The sequence below is a fragment of the Schistocerca americana genome, chromosome 7 (assembly GCF_021461395.2).
Source record: "Schistocerca americana isolate TAMUIC-IGC-003095 chromosome 7, iqSchAmer2.1, whole genome shotgun sequence".
Taxonomy (NCBI): domain Eukaryota; kingdom Metazoa; phylum Arthropoda; class Insecta; order Orthoptera; family Acrididae; genus Schistocerca; species Schistocerca americana.
The window spans coordinates 599,095,104-599,115,105 of record NC_060125.1 but is presented as its reverse complement, the minus strand read 5'-3'; positions in this window follow the sequence as shown (position 1 = coordinate 599,115,105).

Below are 20,002 nucleotides of genomic sequence, written 5' to 3'. Positions count from 1 at the left end.
AGAATTCTTGGTAGCCGAGACACAGCATGTTATCTTGTACGGAGTATCATAGCTCGAAATAGAAGCAACTTCAGGCGTGCCCAGTGGAAATGTGTTGGAGGCCTTGTAGTTCACGTTGTTTGTTAATGAAACGGCAAACAATATTAACAACAAGCTCGAACTTTTCCCAGATGATGTACTTATCTACAGTGAAGTAAGTCTGCTTTCTGAAAAGAAGCCGCACAAATATTCTATTAGCTCTTGAGAAGATTTCAAAGCAGTGAAGGGATGAAAAATATATTTTACAAGCACAGAAATTTAAGATTGTACATTTCACAATCTTTTAGAACTTACTATACTATGACTACAATGTAAATGATTCAGAATTACAAACAGCCAGCTCATATCTGGGTGTAACCGCTTATAGGGATATGAAATGGAACGATCAAATTGGCCCAGTACTAGGAAGGGCACGTGGCAGACTTCGGTTCATTGGCGGGATACTGCGAAAATGCAGTCAGTCTAGAATGGAGACTGCTTGCGTATCACTTGTGCGTCTCATCTTAGAATAGTGCGTCAGTGTTTGGGACCCATATGAAGTAGTATAAGCAAGGAATACTGGACGTATACAGTGAAAGGCAGCACGAACGGTCGTAGATTTGTTTGACTCACGGAAGAGCGGCATGGAGACGCTGAAGGAACTGTCCCGCCCAACGCTTGAAGGTAGGCGCAAACTACCCCATGAAAACCTACTCACAAAGTTCCAGGGGTCAACTTTAAGCGATGAACATGAGACTATACAGGGCTATTACAAATGATTGAAGCGTTTTCATAAATTCACTGTAGCTCCATTCATTGACATATGGTCACGACACACTACAGATACGTAGAAAAACTCATAAAGTTTTGTTCGGCTGAAGCCGCACTTCAGGTTTCTGCGCTCCAGAGCGCAGTGAGACAAAATGGCGACAGGAGCCGAGAAAGCGTATGTCGTGCTTGAAATGCACTCACATCAGTCATAACAGTGCAACGACACTTCAGGACGAAGTTCAACAAAGATCCACCAACTGCTAACTCCATTCGGCGATGGTATGCGCAGTTTAAAGCTTCTGGATGCCTCTGTAAGGGGAAATCAACGGGTCGGCCTGCAGTGAGCGAAGAAACGGTTGAACGCGTGCGGGCAAGTTTCACGCGTAGCCCGCGGAAGTCGACGAATAAAGCAAGCAGGCAGCAAAACGTACCACAGCCGACGGTTTGGAAAATCTTACGGAATAGGCTAAAGCAGAAGCCTTACCGTTTACAATTGCTACAAGCCATGACACCCGATGACAAAGTCAAACGCTTTGAATTTTCGGCGCGGTTGCAACAGCTCATGGAAGAAGATGCGTTCAGTGCGAAACTTGTTTTCAGTGATGAAGCAACATTTTTTCTTAATGGTGAAGTGAACAGACACAATGTGCGAATCTGGGCGGTAGAGAATCCTCACGCATTCGTGCAGCAAATTCGCAATTCACCAAAAGTTAACGTGTTTTGTGCAATCTCACGGTTTAAAGTTTACGGCCCCTTTTTCTTCTGCGAAAAAAACGTTACAGGACACGTGTATCTGGACATGCTGCAAAATTGGCTCATGCCACAACTGGAGACCGACAGCGCCGACTTCATCTTTCAACAGGATGGTGCTCCACCGCACTTCCATCATGATGTTCGGCATTTCTTAAACAGGAGATTGGAAAACCGATGGATCGGTCGTGGTGGAGATCATGATCAGCAATTCATGTCATGGCCTCCACGCTCTCCCGACTTAACCCCATGCGATTTCTTTCTGTGGGGTTATGTGAAAGATTCAGTGTTTAAACCTCCTCTACCAAGAAACGTACCAGAACTGCGAGCTCGCATCAACGATGCTTTCGAACTCATTGATGGGGACATGCTGCGCCGAGTGTGGGAGGAGCTTGATTATCGGCTTGATGTCTGCCGAATCACTAAAGGGGCACATGTCGAACATTTGTGAATGCCTAAAAAAACTTTTTGAGTTTTTGTATTTGTGTGCAAAGCATTGTGAAAATATCTCAAATAATAAAGGTATTGTAGAGCTGTGAAATCGCTTCAGTCATTTTTAATAACCCTGTACTACGTTCTCCTACGTATCGGTGCCATAGGGATCGGGAAGGCACCATTAATCTAATTGCAGCACGCAGAGAGGCGTTCAAACAGTTTTTCGTCTCACGCGCCATACATGATTCGAGCGGGAGGAGATCCTTACTCTCTAATAAAATGGAATAAAATCGTGCCGACATCGGGCCATTCCGTCGGCGACCGACAGAGGTCAAAGACTGTCGATCTTTTCAAATCAGGGCACCAGTACGCGCACGGTCTCAGAGTGACCGATCTCGATGCTCGAAGGTACAGACTTCGGACGACGGTACGAAATTCGAATCTGTTTTGTTCAGTCGAAACGGCCAACATACACAGACGCAAAGCATGGATTGTGAGAAATTTTTAAGTTTAGTGCTAGAAAGGTGGAGTTCCCAGTACCCTGATCTTCGTGGATCTTACGCGAAATGCATGAAGGCGAAAGTAAGATCGTTCTGCAGTCAGCTTCAAATGCCGGTTCTCTAAATTTTCTCAGTAGTGTTCTCCAAGAGAACTCCCTAACACTCACACGTCGTTAGAACCCACCAATAACAAACCTACCAGCCCGCCTCTGAATTGAATCGTCGTCTTCCTTTAATCCGACCTGATGTGAATTCAAACACACCAGCTGTACTCATGAATTGGTCGGGCCAGCGCCCTGTATGCGGTCTCCTTTACAGATGAACCACGATTTCCTACAATTCTCCCAATAAACTAAAGTCGATATTCACCTTCCACACCACCTGCTAGTTCCATTTCATATCCCTTTGCAACGTTATTCCCATATATTTAAAAACGTGACTGTGTCAGCCAGGATACTAATAATCCTATATCCAGACATTACGGTTTTTTTCCTCCATCCGCATTAACTTAGGTTTTTCTACACTTAAAACTAGCTGCAATTCATCAACTAGAAATTTTGTCTAAGTCGTCTTGTATCTTTCTACAGTCACTCAACTTCGACATCTTAACGTACACCACGCCATCAGCAGCAAAACAACCGCAAATTGCAGCCCACCCTCTCCGTGAGATAATTTCTGTATATAGAAAACGACAGCGGTCTGACCACGGTTCCCTGAGCACTCCTGACGAAACCCTTGTCTCCGAAGACAACATACTGGGTTTTGCTACTTAAGCCACCACGTACCTGATAATAGGCAAGATGTCACGGAAACGTGGTCTGAAATATAATAATTTATTGAACGTTGGCTTATAATTACCTTATGCGCATTCTGTGGCTGTCTAGCCATTTCATCCTCACGTGTATACTTAATGCAGCGTGTTATCTGCAGTACTGGCAACATCTGGATCTGAAATTTTAGGCCCAAAACACCTCAAAACATTGTGCGTTCAAGTGAGAAACATGTGTATGATCATTCTGATAAAGTTCCTGTAGTGGGAATTTCTCCGGTTGTGGTAAGTGGGTATTAGCAGCTACAAATTATTATTACTGCTCACTGGCTTTTTATACTGGTATCGTGGTGATTATGCCATGTGAGGTGGCTTACAAATGTAGTATATGTGATTGCACTTTTCAGGGCTTTAGCTGTTTGTTTCACAGATACGCCGAATGACAACCATTCAAGGTTAACTGACATGTGTCTGATTTACTGAAATTATTTGAACTCTCCGAAGTGTTTGTAATCTTTCTTTTCAATGTCATCACGAATTATTTCAAGTATGTAACAGATCGTATCTCTCCTCATCTCATATATGCTTTATTTTAGTAACTGAAGAAACAGTGTGCAGACTCGCCTTGTTCGTTTCGACACAGGGATAGGTCATCCATATCCGTTCGGCTTTCTTTTTTTTACAGGAAAAGCTGCAATGCAGCGCTCACCTCCAAGGACGATCGTGGCATCCATCCCTTCCAAGATGCTAACCTTCTCGATAGAATAAATTCTGGCGCAACCTAACCTTCTTGAACCCACAAAAAGCTGACGGAGATCGAACGCAGTGTGACCAAACTATCGGGCGACCTCTGGCGGAGGCGCTTTGCAACCATTGTCGGTGACGCTGTGAACGCAGCCTCACTTGTGGTACCGTGCCAAGTACCCTCAGCCATGCACTTCACTGCTTTTCTGAGTATGTGTACAGATATGTAGATGTGAATGTGTGACGCTGAGAAATATGTATGCATTGCTTGCCTGGACTGTCGGCTTTCGCAACGGCGGAGCGCTGCCGGGTGGTCCCCGCGCAAGCAGATAGCGGACGGGAGCGCAGCGCCTCCCTTATCTCGCATCCCGCGTTAATTAACTCCGGTGCCGTCCGCGTTCCCACACGAGCATAATGGCAGGCAGCGGCGCGCATCTGTCGCGGCTTTCTGCTTCTTTTTCAGGTTTCCGGACAAGGCTGGCTGCGCGCCTTCCGCTGCCCCCGTAACCATCCCCCCCAACCCAACCCTTTCTGCCATCCCCTCTACTGCTCTTCTGCCACCCCCCCCCCCACCACACCTCCCCCTGTCACCTTTCTATAGACTTGGGCGCTGGGAAGCTCGCCGCGTTGTTTTGCCGCGCGGCTTCATTACGGAGGCAGCTTCTTTGTCCCCCGGCTGCAGCGCAGATCAGCGCCACCTACTTACCGCAGTGTACGACAGTAGGTCAGCGTCCACCAGCCACCATGTTTCTCGTTCTAAACCCTGTCTGGTCAAACCTCACTACCCGTGCTAGACTGCGCCACCTGACGACGTGCACATCATTCGCCAACGGCGTCGCGAATGGATCCATGACATCCGTGATCAATTCATCACTAGATGAAAAGAAGGTAAAAATCGGCGGAATAATTTGGTGGTTGAGGTTTGCTGACGACACGGTCTTTTTCGTGAACGTTGATTTCCTGGCCTCTCTCTCCTACCACCACCTACTTTCTGAGACTCTGGCACATTTTGCTAGCGATGGAGCGGTAAATCGTTTTTCTGAAGGTATAGGTGGCCTGCAGGCAGTTGTCCTAAAGCGGAGTTATTGAACGCAGTTTTCCGAAATTCCTTCACCAGGGAAGACGAATGGAATATTCCAATATTTGAAACACGAACAGCTGCTAGCATGAGTTTCTTAGAAGTAGATACCTCAGGGGTTGCGAAGCAACTCAAATCGCTTGATACGGGCAAGTCTTCAGGTCCAGATTGTATACCGATTAGGTTCCTTTCAGATTACGCTGATACAATAGCTCCCTACTTAGAAGTCATATACAACCGCTCGCTCACCGACAGGTCTGTACCTACAGATTGTAAAATTGCGCAGGTCGCACCAGTGTTTAAGAAGGGTAGTAGGAGTAATCCATCGAACTACAGACCTATATCATTGACGTCGGTTTGCAATAGGGTTTTGGAGCATATACTGTATTCAAACATTATGAATCACCTCGAAGGGAACGATCTATTGATTCGTAATCAGCATGGTATCAGAAAACATCGTTCTTGTGCAACGCAGCTAGCTCTTTATTCGCACGAAGTAATGGCCGCTATCGACAGGGGATCTCAAGTTGATTCCGTATTTCTAGATTTCCGGAAAGCTTTTGACACCGTTCCTCACAAGCGACTTCTAATCAAGCTGCGGGCCTATGGGGTATCGTCTCAGTTGTGCGACTGGATTCGTGATTTCCTGTCAGGAAGGTCGCAGTTCGTAGTAATAGACGGCAGGTCATCGAGTAAAACTGAAGTGATATCAGGTGTTCCCCAGGGAAGCGTCCTGGGACCTCTGCTGTTCCTGATCTATATAAATGACCTGGGTGACAATCTGAGCAGTTCTCTTAGGTTGTTCGCAGATGATGCTGTAATTTACCGTCTAGTAAGGTCATCCGAAGACCAGTATCAGTTGCAAAGCGATTTAGAAAAGATTGCTGTATGGTGTGACAGGTGGCAGTTGACGCTAAATAACGAAAAGTGTGAGGTGACCCACATGAGTTCCAAAAGAAATCCGTTGGAATTCGATTACTCGATAAATAGTACAATTCTCAAGGCTGTCAATTCAACTAAGTACCTGGGTGTTAAAATTACGAACAACTTCAGTTGGAAAGACCACATAGATAATATTGTGGGGAAGACGAGCCAAAGGTTGCGTTTCATTGGCAGGACACTTAGAAGATGCAACAAGTCCACTAAAGAGACAGCTTACACTACACTCGTTCGTCCTCTGTTAGGATATTGCTGCGCAGTGTGGGATCCTTACCAGACTGTTAGGAGACGACTGTATGATGCGAATTTCCATTTCCGACGACCATGGTGAGCACCACATCGTACACCAAAACGCCATGGACTCCGTCATAGTTGGGGAACGAATCATGCACAATGGATGCTCCAAGGTAGGCTTCGGGTGACGTTTACGGAAGAAAGTCGGACCCATTTGTACGCTGATAATCGCAGATGACGTGTTTGGAAACATCCCGGTAACATGTAACACTTCCAACGCAATCCCACAGATTTGCGTTACAGCGATGAGATTGTGCAGCCAATAGCGCGATCGCATCGCCAACCATTTTCTGAGCATTTCATGTTAGTGAGTGATAACTCGCCTGCCCACGTTCCTTCAGCATGCTAGGATCACCACAGTGGAGTAACCTGCATGAATCTAATCGAAAATGTGTGGAATCGACCGAAACGAGCCGTTTTTGAACGGAGACAATGACTACGTATTACGTGCCGCCACTGTATGTCAATTGCGACCACGCCTGGGTTGATGTTGGTTCAAATGGCTCTGAGCACTATGGGACTCAACTGCTGTGGTCATAAGTCCCCTAGAACTTAGAACTACTTAAACCTAACTAACCTAAGGACATCACACACATCCATGCCCGTGGCAGGATTCGAACCTGCGACCGTCGCGGTCGTGCGGTTCCAGACTGTAGCGCCTTTAACCGCTCGGCCACATCGGCCGGCTGGGTTGATGTTATCATCAACAGTGTGGCACAACGGATTCAAGCCTGCATTCGAGGAAGGGGACGTTTCGCCACGAAGTGACGTTGCTCAGGAATGCTAAGGAACCCCCATGGGAAACAGCCGATTTTGTCGATACACAACTGCGTTTCTTCGCCCCCAGGTGAAGCCAGTCTGCGCAGTTCACCATTCTATGCTATTCTGCTCTGGTGCAACTGCAAAAGACAAGGCCACCCAAGTTTTCACGTCCCCATTGCGCTGCACACACTACGAAACGTTTCGCCAAACTAGGCACTGACCCATGGTTTAGTGATTTGGACACACTGTAAATGAATACATGCACGTGGTTCAGAGTCAATTTTTGTTATCCGAGCTACGGAAACAAAGTGGTAACGCTAAACTTTTGTTGGTTTGTATGTATGTAAATAACTTAGAGCGTCACATCGGAAGCTCCATGAGGCTTTCGCAGTTAATGTTGTTTGTCGAAACGCTAGAAAAAGTTAACGAAATGCAGGAAGAGCTGCCAAGGATCACGATTGCTGGAGGGATTGGCAGTTGACTCTCAGCTTAAGTCAGTGGAGCGTACTGTAAATGGGCGGAAAAACCAATTACTGCACGCCGGCAACTATTAGAAGCAGTCACATCTGAGGGTATGCTTACGGAATGATTTAAAGTGGAACGGCAATATAAAAGCAATCGTTGGAAAAGCAGATATCACATAGATTGTAAATAGTCTTCACGGGTTTGCCGCCGGATGACATTGTGCAAATTACACAATATGTCCTCCGAACAACTATCCGACATCTTTAAGTGGTTCAACCATGCTGGTGGCTAGGTACAAAAATTGGTACAATTTTGGTAAACATTTTTGGAAAGCAGTGATCAATTAATTGTTATATTTTGACTAAAGTTCAGTCTTGATCACGTCATGTATGTTTTGATGATACAGGTAACCGGTTTCGGTTCTTTCTTCAAAACCATCATCAGACCTGTGCATAAATTTTAAGAAATACTAGATACCAATCTTTAAATAAGATGAAAGTGTCTAATGATGTCAAAATTTAACAAGATAAAATAAAATTAATTATACCCAAGGCTCCCTTAGGATGGTAGGCGGAGCTCTCCTCGCTGCTACGCAGTCAACTGATGGTTATGAGTGCTGAGCACGAGCTTAAATATGCTGAGGCTCCGCCTACTTCCTGTCACACTACTTCACAACTGCCAATCAGCGTTCATAATATGACGCCATCGTCAAAGTATAAAAGTAGGAAATACACTAATAACATAAAATTGATTCATTTAAATGTCTGATTAACAGATAGTTAGTATGTCTACAGTTTATTTATATTTTGGATAAAAACAGTGAACTACGATGTGTAGCAGTTGTGCCCTCTATGGGCAACCTTAATACTATTACAGTGCCAGTTACATCAAAGATGTGAAAGTCCTTGGCGTTGTGGTATTTATCGATTATACCGAGTCGCCTACATCACAATTGCATCTTTGTTGAATGCTGCAGAATCGTCTTATTTTAACTGTAGTTTTTATAGCAATATTCTTTATAGCAGTAGGGTAGCAGCCACGAGTACGTTCCACATTATGTATATCTGAATAACTGATGAGACTACTGATTAATTTTTTTTTTAAATCATCGATCTAATAGTTTTTATAATAATCAATGTCAATTTAACAATTTTTTTTATGTTGTGTAGCATATTTTACATACATTGCTTTTGCCATGGGTATAACTAGTCTTTTATTTTAAAAAACAAAAGAGTAGATGCTTTTATTATAAAATTTCGTCAAAAAGGTCGTAATAATATTTTTCGCGAAAATCTAATTGTTCATTGAGCAGCATTGATGATTTGGTTTTCAAATTAGCATATATCTCGATTTCTTCTAGGATATTCATAAGTAAGCCTTTATTTGCATAATGAAGAACTTGTAAATTCTGTTGTGCTGTCCCCTCAGCATGATTATTGAATGCTATGTGATGACCAAATACGGACTTTGTTCGTGAGGTACCCGACGTATGTTCTTTGAACCTTACTGCATAATTTCGACCTGTTTGGCCGATATATATTTTCTCACAGTCTCTACATTGGATCTTGTACACGCCTGATCTGGTAGATTTTCCATTATCTTTACTTACGGTATGTCTTAATTTTTGTTGTAAAGTATTGTCAGTTGTAAATGCTATTGTTATTCCAGAATTTTTGAATAAATTAGTAATTCTATCTGATATGTTTCCCATATATGTCATCTTCATATATTTTGGGTTACCTATTAGTGGAGTACTTTGTGATTGTTGTACTTCATAAAAAATGATATCTACCTGTCGTGTGTCGAAAGAGTTGGTTTTTGCAATTTGTTTTAAGATGGTCATTTCCTTTTTGATCTCATTAGCTTCTAGCGGTAATTTTAGTATTCGGTGTATCATAGACTTAAAAAATGTATGTAAAATATGCTACACAACATTAAAAAAAATTGTTAAATTGACATTGATTATTATAAAAACTATTAGATCGATGATTAAAAAAAAATTTAATCAGTAGTCTCAACAGTTATTCAGATATACATAATGTGGAACGTACTCTTGGCTGCTACCCTACTGCTATAAAGAATATTGCTATAAAAACTACAGTTAAAATAAGACGATTCTGCAGCATCCAACAAAGATGCAATTGTGATGTAGGCGACTCGGTATAATCGATATATACCACAACGCCAAGGACTTTCACATCTTTGATGTAACTGGCACTGTAATAGAATTAAGGTTGCCCATAGAGGGCACAACTATTACACATCGTAGTTCACTGTTTTTATCCAAAATATAAATAAGCTGTAGACATACTAACTATCAGTTAATCAGACATTTAAAAGAATCAATTTTATGTTATTAGTGTATTTCCTACTTTTATACTTTGACGATGGCGTCATATTATGAACGCTGATTGGCAGTTGTGAAGTAGTGTGACAGGAAGTAGGCGGAGCCTCAGCATATTTAAGCTCGTGCTCAGCACTCAACCATCAGTTGACTGCGTAGCAGCGAGGAGAGCTCCGCCTACCATCCTAAGGGAGCCTTGGGTATAATTAATTTTATTTTATATTGTTAAATTTTGACATCATTAGACACTTTCATCTTATTTAAAGATTGGTATCTAGTATTTCTTAAAATTTATCCACAGGTCTGATGATGGTTTTGAAGAAAGAACCGAAACCGGTTACCTGTATCATCAAAACATACATGACGTGATCAAGACTGAACTTTAGTCAAAATATACAAAAATTAGCTCTGAACCACGACGTACCTAGCTACCAGCACCTGAAGATGTCGGACGGTTGGTCCGAGGAAATATTATGGGATTTGCACAACGTCATCCGGCGGCAAACCCGTGAACACTATTTACAACAACTCCGCCGGGAAGGCTTGAAGAGTCACACCACGTATTCATTGGAACAATCCTCGGGAAGTGTAATTTACACACGGAGGAGGTTGCTAACCAAACACTCGTTCGATCGGTGTGGAGCTCAGCGTGGAGCACTATTGGGTAGGACTGATAGCGGTAACAAGGAAGATTCAAATTAGTGTAGCGACTTTTGTCACAGTTTACTTAAGAAGTGTAAAAACGTCACGGAGACGGTCATCCAACTGCAGTGGCAGACGGCGCAACAGACGCGATGTGCGACACGTTATAGTTTACTATTACAGTTCTATGACCGTACCTTTCTGGAAAGAGTCAGCCGATTCAGTTCTTCCTCCTACGTGTAAGATCATGAAGGCAAACTTAGAGATATTTTGCCTCACACAGAGGCTTACCAACTATCGTTCTTCCTGCGAACCATTCATGACTGCAACAGGGATGGAATGATGTGGCAATGGTACGCAAAGAACCCTTCGCCGTACACCATCAGGTGGTTTTTGAAATTTAGATGTAGATTTAGAGGTAGACCACAGTCACGCGAGAAGACAAACTATTCTGTTGGCAAGGAGCACCTTTTCTTTTTAAAAAGTAGCTCCTATTTCATTTATCTAAGACTCTACACGATTATAAGGACGCGGACGGAACGTGTATTGTAGTAACGGAGAGCGGCTGCTAAGTGATTATAAGTGCAAGGCCTGTAGTTTACAAAATTTGTTCAACGAAGCTAGAGCTTCCTGAATGCCTGAACGTGGAAGATACTATGTTACGAATCTAGATTACACTTCGTCGCTAGACTGGGACCTTTCAAATTAGGCCGGAATTCGCGAAAGCCCATATTTTCCCAACTGTCAACGATAAGTAATCAGTGCGCTAATGCCAGAGCTTTATGGACGTGTGCTATCTTTTAACACGTGTGCATTGACAACAGAACAGGCATCGGGTGCGGACAACAGGTTGTTTTGAGGAAGAGCGTGTGTGGAAGCCTGCTGGCGTCCCTAGGGCAGCACATTTGTCATTTGTGAGTGACAGGCGGCTGGCGACTGATACCGACTGTTTACCGGCTATCCTGCTGAGTGCGTGTGCGTGTGTCGTTCGTTCCATATAACGTAAGATCAACAGCAGTAGTTGAGTATCGCAACTGATGAAGGCAAGCAGAAACTTTTTTACATGTTTTCTTCGCTTTTTCTAGTAGTAGCTTAAGCTACTATGGAGACACACACACACACAATTTTTTTTTGTTTGGGACAAAGCAGAAATTTGTCTCGGAAATAAATTAAAAATGTTACCAACGCTCCGGTACCGACCAAAGTTTTCGGGAGATTTTCCTTGGCTGTAAGGGCATTGCTGGAATTAGTAATATCCTCGCATTTGTTCGAATAGGGGACCTCATCTGTCCCACTACCAGATCGCATGGTATTTGACTGGAAAGAGTTGCGGCTGTAGTGGGCAGGACCGTAAACGTGAAGCTCTGTCTCTTGTAGTTAGGAAAAAGAAAGAAGATATATCGCTGCCGGCCAAAATTTTCGGAAGGTCTCCGTCAATCGTAAGGCGAATTCCGGAGTTGGTAATTCGTTCCCACACATTCCAATCGCAGTCGGGAACACATCAACTCCACACGCTGATCGCTGTGGCAAGTAAGCAATTTCTACAGTGGGGTGATTGTCGGGTCTCAGAATGAAAGATACTGAACATAAAATAAAAATGACTTCGGAAGCTCCACAGGCTGTTGGTAGACGATGCTATTGTGTAGGGAAAAGTTTGAAGGCCATAAAATTGCAGAGTACTATAGCAAGACAGGCAGAGTATCCATGCATGGTACGTGGACAGCCTGATTTTCAACATAAATGTAATGTAGTATGTTGCACATGAAAAGACCCATTACGGTGATGATGAGTGGAAACCTAATGAAGGTGAGACATCTGGGCGTATGGATTCGATGCGGCGTAAAGTCTACTAATAGACAAAGAATGTTCGGCCTCGTCCATGTTCCAACTTTAATGTCATGATTAATGATATTTAATCTGATGACAACGTTGCTTCTAGGCTACGAAACCGGTGCTTAAATTATATACAACGACAGCCAATCGGTCATTACTCAGAACAATGCATTTTCTTAAGGTGGCGAAGATAGACTAGATGGATTATGTTATAGTTTCATTCGGTCCTGTCCTATGGCGTTACCTTCCGCGTCATTAAGTCTGAAGTGAAAAAAAAATAATTAAAATATATAAGCCTGCAATAAGAATACTGAGTGAAGTTCACGACCGAGTATCTTGCAGAATGGTCATCGGGAACCTTTAACTTTAAAACATTTTTACAAAAAAATTCAAATGGCTCCGAGCACTATGAGACTCAACTGCTGAGGTCATTAGTCCCCTAGAACTCAGAACTAGTTAAACCTAACTAACCTAAGGACATCACAAACATCCATGCCCGAGGCAGGATTCGAACCTGCGACCGTAGCGGTCTTGCGGTTCCAGACTGCAGCGCCTTTAACCGCACGGCCACTTCGGCCGGCACATTTTTACATTTGCATACAAACACATACACTCTCTAATAGTATCTCTGGCTGACAAGATTGAATTTGTTATGAAGTTAGCAATTCACAGGCTCAATACTCGAAGCAAAAGTAATTTTCATATGGACTACGCTTCCCCTCTATAGCGTTCTGAATGGATTTTTATACGCTGGTGCAAAAGTCTGACAGACTGACGGTGTACATCAGGCAGGAAACTGCAAGCTCTGAGATAATCAAAACCGAAGTAAAAGAATACTTTATTGGTCACAATTTATTAGAATACATTGACTCAGGAATGTATACTCTGCGTAACTCTAATATTTGTATTAGATAGATCCTGACTCACTGTATACAGACAGCAGATGTAAAGTTGTATATAAATGCCCTGTTTAAATTGTTAAGCCTGGATGAAAACAGCAACTGAGTAGTAGTAGTAGTAGTAGTAGTAGTAGTAGTAGTAGTAGTAGTGGACGTTTTAGAAGTAGCTACCTTTCTGATATCATACACAGATATAGTAATCTATAAGAAACTAGCAAAACTGTTAGTCTGACTAGATTGCTACCAATAGACAATTTCTTGTTGGTATGCTTAAAAGAAGTTTCACATAGTGATTACTTCTGCCTACTAATGCACATGTTGACTCGGTGCATATCCCTGTGGGCTCTTCGTGATGCAATCTACGGTACACAGTGTTTCAATGAATTTACTAATTTCGAGACAATGCTGGAACAATGAATTTACAAATTTCGAGACAATGCTGGAACTTCAGCGATTTTTACTTTATATAAGGATAAACTTAACAGTGTAAATAAGAATTTCTTTTATTTGTACTGGTGGTGACAGGATTCCGTTATCGTAAAGATCATCTGACCAAAATAACAAAGGGCGTTGAATAAGCAATGCAACATTTTTTTCTCGTCAGTTTCTGCTGGAAAATGCGGAATTTTTAGTGGAACACCGCGGATTACTCCCGCTTCAGCTCCTATAGTTTCATCAAGTTCAGATACTTGGGGGCGCTGTACATGACATTCGAAATGGCGTCTGTAAAGAAGGTGCGTTCCAAGTAGAGAGTTGTCACTGAGTTTCTTTTGGTACAAACCGGAGCATCGCAGATATTCATAGGCGGTTGAAGAATGTCCCGGGAGGCCCGACAATGGACAAAAGGACGGTGAGTGGTTGGGTGAGGCAGCGGTCACAGCATAAACGGCCGCACGTAGTTGTGACTCCTGCAATGTTGGAACGTGCGGACACTCATTCGGGGTGACAGAAGGATCACAAGCAAACACCTCGCTGGTCAGCTGGGTGCCTCTGTTGGTAGTGCTGACACACTTCCACTCTGTCTACTGAGAGGTACGTGCTCGCTAGATGCCTCGCCCCCTAAGAGACTTCCGTAAAGAGCAACCAAAGACTATACGTACGAAATTTCCTGCTTGTTACACGATCGATCTTTACAATTTTTGTCGATCATCGTCACAGACGACGAAACATGGGGTTTATTCCTTGGAACCGGAAACAAAACTGCAATTCACTGTGTGGCCCTACTCCATCTCTCTTCCGAAGAAAACTTTCAAAGCCGCAACCTCGGCCGGTAAAACGTGGCGACGATCTTCTGGATCTTATGTCCTCCTTCGTAGTGCAACGATCAACTCTTAAGTGTATTGTGTTACACTCAGGAAACTGAAGAAACAACTTCATCGTGTTCGCCGTTAAAAAAATAAAGACGATCCCCACCTTCTTCGTGAGAACGCAAGGCCTCATCCAAGTCTACGCACCCGAGAGAATCTCACAAAACCTCACTGGACTGTGCTTCTTCATCCACCCCGTAGCAGGGATATCGTACCTTTCGACTTCCATCTGTTTTGCCCAACGGAGGATGCATACCAAAGGACGGGCTGGTTCCGAAACTTGTTGTGAATGTGGAAATAAAAAAATCTCCAAAAACAGCTAGATTTTTTCAGCAACCAACAGGCAGTTTTAGAGTTATTTTTATCGAATTTGTCATGATTGCCTACCAGTAACAAGACTTTCAGTCTGAAATAAAAGTTAGAGGTTGTGGGATAGGAAATATTTTATTGTTTGTCTTCCAGTACAGATAACTGGCGGGCGTGCGAAACTCATAGAAGACAGCTGCTATGGTATAAATTTTGATATGGAAATACCATGGATTTGTGAATGCACATTACAGAGCTGGCCACCTTCAAATTCTGTACTTAATTATAACAAGAAATTAAACTAAGGTTGTTGCAATGCAACGCAATGAGCAGAAAAAAAGGACATTCAAAATAATTAGTAAACATTGGAAATATTTATAAAAAGCTTCCAAAGTAGTAGCTTTACTTCCCAGATCGGAGTTTATGTATACCCTGGTTACTATTTTCAGCTGTTATATTGCCATCTTCAGATAATGGGATGCGTGAATTACAAAACCCCCACGTGTGGCACATTGCATCTGGTCACTGAAAACATGGAGGTAAATTCGCAGGAAAGACACTCTCATGCAGCACTAAGTACACTAACGTAAACTGTTTCAGCAAGGCACAGAGGCGTCAAATGTTTATCAGACGCAGCACATTCCCTGCGACTCAGATGTGTGTATGTCGATATCGGACTCCATACCGTGTGTACTTAATGTTGCTTGGGAGCGTCTCTTCCGTGACTTTGCCTCCATGTTTTAAGTGGCCAGATGGCAATATGCCGCCCGGAGGTGCTTTGCATTTCACATATCCGACGGCCTGAAGATGACAACTTTGATGAAACTAGTAGCCAATACATGTATCAACAGCGACCTGAGCAATAAAACTTCTATTTTGGAAGCTTTTTACATCGATATAGAGATCGCTCTATTTGTAATCACGTCTCACGTTGCATAACGCATTCAAACGTAAATGGAATTACCTTGATTAATGAATTAATCAAAATGTTCAAATGTGTGTGATATCTTATGGGACTTAATTGCTAAGGTCATCAGTCCCTAAGCTTACACACTACTTAACCTAAATTATCCTAAGGACAAACACACACACCCATGCCCGAGGGAGGACTCGAACCTCCTTCGGGATCAGCCACACAGTCCATGACTGCAGCACCTTAAACCGCTCGGCTAATCCGCGCAGCAATGAATTAATCATTCGACCACACAGACAACACAGTAAAACTTCCTCGGGCAGCTACAGTGTCACAACTTTGGGGACGCTGACGATGGAAGCTATCTAAACAGAGAACCGGAGGAGAAGGTTAGTTTTCAACGTTCCGTCGACAACGGGGTCGTTAGAGACGCTAAACAGAACAGTCGACAAGAAGTGTTCCGAATCAGCGCTTGGGGGCCGGCGGACATCTTACCGCTCCCTTGCTACAGCTAATCCATTGGGAACTCACGACATACTAGTTTACGCAGGTTATTCATTAATAATAACACCCGCCAGGTTAGCTGAGAGCGCTAATGCGCTGCTGCTTCCTGGACTCGGGTAGGCGCGCCAGCCCCAGATCGAATCCGCCCGGAGGATCAACGATGTGGGCCGGTGTGTCGGCCAGCCTGGATGTGGTTTTTAGGCGGTTTTCCACATCCCTCTAGGTGAATACCGGGCTGGTCCCCACATCCCGCCTCAGTTACAAGACACGCAGACATTTGTAACACTTTCGCAGTATTTCATGGTTTACACTAGATTCAGACAGATGGGGTAGACTGATTCCCGGCTGGCCGCGGTGGTCTCGCGGTTCTAGGCGCTCAGTCCGGAGCCGCGCAACTGCTACGGGCGCAGGTTCGAATCCTGCCTCGGGCATGGATGTGTGTGATGTCCTTAGGTTAGGTTTAAGTAGTTCTAAGTTCTAGGGGACTGATGACCACAGATGTTAAGTCCCATAGTGCTCAGAGCCATTTTTTGATTCCCTCCTGGGGGGTATCGGGTGGCGGCAGCAAGGGCATCCGGCCACCCCTTTTAATTAACCTTGCCAATTCCGTTGTAACCACGCCGACCCCGCGACCATTGCGGGACAAAGGCGCAAGTGAAATAAAGAAAGACTCATTAATAATAACATCGGTGCATATGGGAACAGAGGTGCCACCTTGTGACGTCAGTACTGGCTCTTGAGTAAAAAAGGCTGATGTCCACTGTTCTGAAGCCTTTTTGTGCCATTGATAGTGTACCACCCCACCCGTCATTTATCTGGTTTTGGTGTGTGTTCACCCCAGGTAATTGACTAACAGATCAACAGAGAGTGCAAAACTGCCACAACGTTGGATAATGCAAGGGAAGTAATAAGGCCCTGTGACTCCTGATCGAAGTGCGGTGGCAGTGTTGACATTAACTGGTTCAGAATTGATCCCTTTTAATTAAAAAGGGGTGCACATTGATGCTATATTCAGCTATCGAACACCAGATGCAAATGTTGAACGTAAAATTAATTAAGAAAGTGACTTGCGATTTCAACTACTTGATTGAAAACATATGCAGTCGATTAGCACAGATTTATTTTAACTCACGACCTTCAATCATCGTATTACATGACTCTCCTAACAGGCAGTGGTAATAAATTGCGTTCGCGTCGAGTAAAGCGCGATAAATCAAAAGTAATTCCTGTGGACTGACCCAGGCGTAATGCGAAGTGCAAGAAGAATCCTACAATACACGGCCCATGAAACCCTCGTGGAAACTTTGCTGACATGATCCAACAAATTAATCAGTGGCCGGAGTGGGCGTAATATCACCGAATTCAGCGTGGTGGAGCAGTGTCGTTGTGCAGACATCGGCCGACCTCGTGGTGCTGCAAGGCTGCGCTCGTCTATTCACTCCTACCTATCTTGCTCAGTCGATAGCTGAACGAAAACTTTCTATCTCCATGCTCAATCGTTCCATTTGCTAAGTCCTAAACTGCAGAGATGCTCACTCATTCTCAGGCAAGCTGAGTAAAGAACGCCACGTCCGCACTCCAGGCAAGCTGGGAACGGAAGACCAACACAGAGACTTCTCCCAGTCCGCTCTTCGCCTCGGTTTCCCCTCCAGCAAAATCACTTACGCCAATTGCAGAGCAAGTCGCGTTAATTATGCGTCGCTTCCCAGCGCCGACCAATGACTGCTCTGGGAAGTGAACAAATTCCCAAAAAATTTCCCTTCCTCTCAACTTCTGCTATTTAGCTCCTCCCAGGCCACCCATCAATGTTAGCGTCTGCACAGACATCAATTTTTCCGGAATTCTGACTCCCAGAAGAGTACTTCAAATTCGTCGTTCCTACGTTCCCATCGGAGGCCGGCGTATTTCATTCTGTCGCTCTTCACCTGATTTACTTCAGACTCCGTGGACCGTGATTTCACTGTGAAGTTGCTATAGTCACGAACACGCATATTTTGACCTCTGTTGACCGCTCCACCGTAGCTTTGCGTGGCTTTCTCGCACGTTTCCCTGAAAACGGGACGACGGACATTTATCAACAGACGTACAAGTTCTCCGTCTGCTTCCCGGTACACCAGCATGGGGTCAACCACCGACTCACTGTCACTCATCTTGAGGCGGCTGGAGGCCGCGCCCCGTTACCGCTTTCTCAGAGCTCGAGCCGCCCTAAGCTGCCTGTCGTCGCTTCCCTTCTCCGCTCCCCCAGCGGCCACGGTCAGTTCTGAGTAGTTCCCTGGGATAAACTAGCCTCCAGTAAATCGACACGTTTCCACAAAGTTTTCATGTCGTGTGAATTACTTTAAAACCATCACCTGACATCAATTATTTCAATACGTCCATACTATACCTTCTACAAGATGCATTGTGCCTTGTCAGTCATTTTTGTTCAGCCCTACTGTTCGCTCAGTGTGAGTTAGGTGATCTTCAATGACTTCATGTAAGGGGATTAGTTCTTGCCATCCTACAATAGAAGAGTGATTGATCTTCACTGCATTTATGTTTTCCGATTCGGGTCGCACCCTAGACTGTCTGCGCACGCTTGCAAGACTTTTGCTACGCTCAGGAGTTGACTTCTGTCTAGCCGTTCGCTTCGTAAAGTCCATCGTCATCGAGCACCAGGTACCCCTCGATTGTTACAGCGGTCTCTGCGCCGCAGCCGGTGCGACTGGTCGCAAACTGTGTCCCGCTTGCGTCTGGTACGGTAGAGAAGTGTCCCGTGGCGCCGCGCCGGGTGTGCATTAGAGAGCAGAGCGCGCGCACAGTAGGGGCGGCGCCGGCCAGCCCACAGGTCAGAGCAGACCAGACCAGGCCGGGCCAGGGCGGCGCCGCCCACAAAGGCCGGCGCAATTAAAAGCCGGCCAGCGCCGCGCATTTCGTGATTTTTCGCCTCGTTTCTCGCACACCGGACGCGGGACCGTTATTAAACCGGCCGAAAACCGAAAACCTAAAAATAAAAAGAAATAAAAAAGAGCACACAAATGCGGTTGGATTCTGACGGCAGTAAAAAAAAGAAGAATGTTAACGCGTTTATAGCGGAGGTAAAAAAATAAAAAACATGAAAAAAAAGAGGATGCAGTGGCGTCGGAACGCGGTAGCCCGTACTGTGTGGGGGAGAAGAGAGGGTGAGGCTTGCGGGCACAGTCGCCCCCCCCCTCTCCCCATTTCCACTACCACCTCCCCTCCCCCCCCCCCCCCCGCAATCCCCCCCTACCTGCGTTGCGTTGCGTTCCACTTCGAAATTCCGACGGCCAGCTTCCGTTTGTACTCAAAAATGTGGATTGCATTTACATTATTCTGTGTGTACGTTGCAAATTGCCAAGTAATTTCGAATTTTTTTTCTGATTCGTGAGGTACGTACGAGGATAGCAGGGAATATTAAACACCTTGCTTCTAGTTCCGAGAAGCTAGTTAAATACTTGTCGGATCCTCGAGTCAACTGTCACGGGTGCAAGTCGGAACGCCTACAGTTTCTAGAACATCGTCGACCTTCTCACGGAGAGGATTGACAACCTGCTCTAAATGTTCAGAAATGTAAAACTGTGCACTTCACAAAACGAAAAAACTTAGTATCCTATGACTATAATTTCAATGAGTCGCTGTCGGAATCGGCCAACTCATACAAATACCTGTGTGTAACACTTCGTAGGGATCTGAAGTGGAACGATCACACAGGTTCAGTCGTGGACAAAG